Source organism: Nothoprocta perdicaria, unplaced genomic scaffold (genome assembly GCF_003342845.1).
Source record: "Nothoprocta perdicaria isolate Ctin4 unplaced genomic scaffold, notPer1 scaffold_52, whole genome shotgun sequence".
Classification (NCBI taxonomy): Eukaryota; Metazoa; Chordata; class Aves; order Tinamiformes; family Tinamidae; genus Nothoprocta; species Nothoprocta perdicaria.
The window spans coordinates 3,215,418-3,217,835 of NW_020455777.1; the positions used below are offsets into that span (position 1 = coordinate 3,215,418).

At 51.3% G+C, this 2,418-nt stretch overlaps 1 protein-coding gene across 2 annotated transcripts in view; it reads right to left on the reverse strand.

Annotated features, from left to right (window-relative positions):
• Positions 1-143, reverse strand: part of TBPL1 (TATA-box binding protein like 1) — a 13,271-nt gene extending 13,128 nt beyond the window's left edge. The window contains exon 1 of one of the 2 annotated variants that reach the window (XM_026048206.1): positions 32-143. The gene's annotated coding sequence lies outside the window, so the exon portion shown is untranslated. The remainder of the gene's footprint in view (positions 1-31) is intronic. The other variant, XM_026048209.1, reaches the window with a different exon arrangement.
• Positions 144-2,418: the final 2,275 nt, after the last annotated feature.

Genomic DNA, 2,418 nt, shown 5'->3' on the forward strand with positions numbered 1-2,418 from the left:
GGGCGGCCGTTACCGCGCGGGCGGCCGTTACCGTGCGGGCGGCTGGCGCGGCGGTTGGGCGGCGGTTGCTACGGGCCGCGCCGCTCGCGCCCTTTGTCGCTGCGGGTGGCGGGCCGAGTCCCCGCCACAATAACCATCCCCCGGTGCCGCGGGCATAGACTCCGGCTAGAGCGGCCGCCGGAAGTCTGCGCGGAGGAGGAGGAGGAGGAAGGGGGGGGGGCTGCGCTAGGCGCGCATTTCCGCCCGGGCCGGGGGCGGGGCCGCGCCGCTAACGGCGGTTAAGGGGCCGTTAACGGCCGGCTACCGGTTGGCGTGCGGCGCAGCAACTGCCGCGTTAGGTGGCTGCGCGGCGCTGCAGTGGGGTTCGCACCGGGGTAGCCTCTCGCAAAGGCGCTTTATCTATCTATCTATTTATTTATTTTTAATAAAAAGTTTTTGTTCTCCCTTCTTTCTCTCGCCGTTGAAAGCAGYGCAGTTTAGCAGCTGAGCGCTAAGCCGCAGTTGAACCCCGCGGTGTGCCAAGGGGCTGCGGAGCCCCAGCGAAATGAAGCACTGAGCAAGAGGCCGAGCCCTCCCGAGAGGAGCGCGGCCCTCAGCGCGTGACAGCGCTTTTAATGTAAACACGAGTGTAAAACGCTTTGAAGTGTGCAAAACACGCGGGGTGTGTGTAACGTGGGCATGAGGAGAGGCGGGAGGGGACACGGGGCCGCCGGGAGGGTGRCTGGGGTGACATCTGTCCTCCAGACCTGGTGTCCCCTCAGCTGCCAGAGCCAGAAACGCTCCTTTTGGCCACATSCAGGTTTTCTCGTGGATGAGCAGCTGGCTGTGCTGGGGCCCCGGTCGCATGGACACGGGTGCGCCCAGGGCAGCTGGGGACCCGGCACCTGGAATGAGAGTAAAATGAAGGTGTCAGGTCAGCGGCAGGTTTATGAGGACACGCTGTGTGTCATGTGAAAGGCTTGTGTGGCCCTGTGGAGCGAGGTGTTGGCCTGGCAGCTCCGTGAAACTGAGGTTCTCCAGCCATGTGTGCTCTCTGTGCGTGAAGAGGTGGCAGAGCAGCTCTAACTAGAGAGCACAGAATGAAGCCTGGGTTTGAAGGCTCTGTCTTTAGAGATGGAGTGTTTTCTTCTACATTAAATATAATCATTGAAATCCGTTAGTGAGCTCAAGCATCAAGAATAATTGTTTTGTGTTCCCGCTTCCGATCGCCTCAGAGCGCATGAGTGGCAGTTTTGCTGTTTAAAGCGGGTTTCACTTCTCCCTTGGCAGGCTGAGCTCACGCCGCTGTGCWGCGGGGCTGCCACCCCGTGGCTGAGTAGGGAACTGTTTGAGCCAGGTGAAGATGCTGAAACGAGCTGAGCTTTAACTGCGAATTTTAAAGCAATTGTTGCCACAGTTCAGCAACCTGGCCCAGGATCTCCAGCGATTTTATGGAAGGTATTAAGACTGTTTTGGTTCTTTATGATCTGCAGCCTAAAGGATCCTGAGGCATTTACACTGCTACTGCAGGGCAGATTGTTATAATGTCTTCTCCTTGGCAGTATTTTTGGGATCCTATATGGCTGTGGCACAAGACGCACTGACTTGACTTTTCTTCTCAAGAGGAAAGCTTATTTTTTTCTGAGTAGTGTAGGCCAGCTATGAAGAAAAACTCTGTAAGCTCTCAATTTCCTTGGGGTCTCACTAGGCTGCTCTTTTTAGCATAATCATAAATGYATACGTAAATCATCACACAAATATACATCCTTTGTACATCTCCACAATGATGCTCCCTTAGTCTCTTACTTTCTTTTCTTTCAGGAAATACTTTTTCTCTAGATGATGATCCAGAGAAATGCATAGTTATCACTGGACATTAGAAAAATATTATTTAAATGATGAAGAAGTGAGCCCTGACGTTTCAAGCTTTCGGCTGCTTTGCCTGCTGACGTTGCCTTTTTTGGACTAGGACGTGCTTTCAAGATTGCATCTCCAACTGTATATCTGCAAATATGCATACACATGCAAATAATTATCACATTAAAATGGCATGCAAATGGGGTTATTGGACAGCTATCTAATTTTGCACGGAAATTGTGCACATGATTTTATTTCACGCCTGTACAGTTACAAAGGTCATTAACTTTAGATWTTGAAAGTACTACCAAGCTCTGCAAGAGTAATCACAGGCTCTGTCACCATTGCCCAACTGAATTTGCATTCTCCCRATCTCCATCCTTCCTTGCAACTCTCAAGCTGACTTTGTCCCTGGCTTGTTATGTGTTTTTTGAACCATTTCATCCTTTGCTGCTCAATCCACTATTTGGAAAATAAGGAGGAGATGAGGGGAGGAATAGATTTTTAATTCACAATTCCAGCAATAAGGGTGACTGAAGTTTCATGATGTAGCTATTTAGATCTACTAATAGACTTGTATCC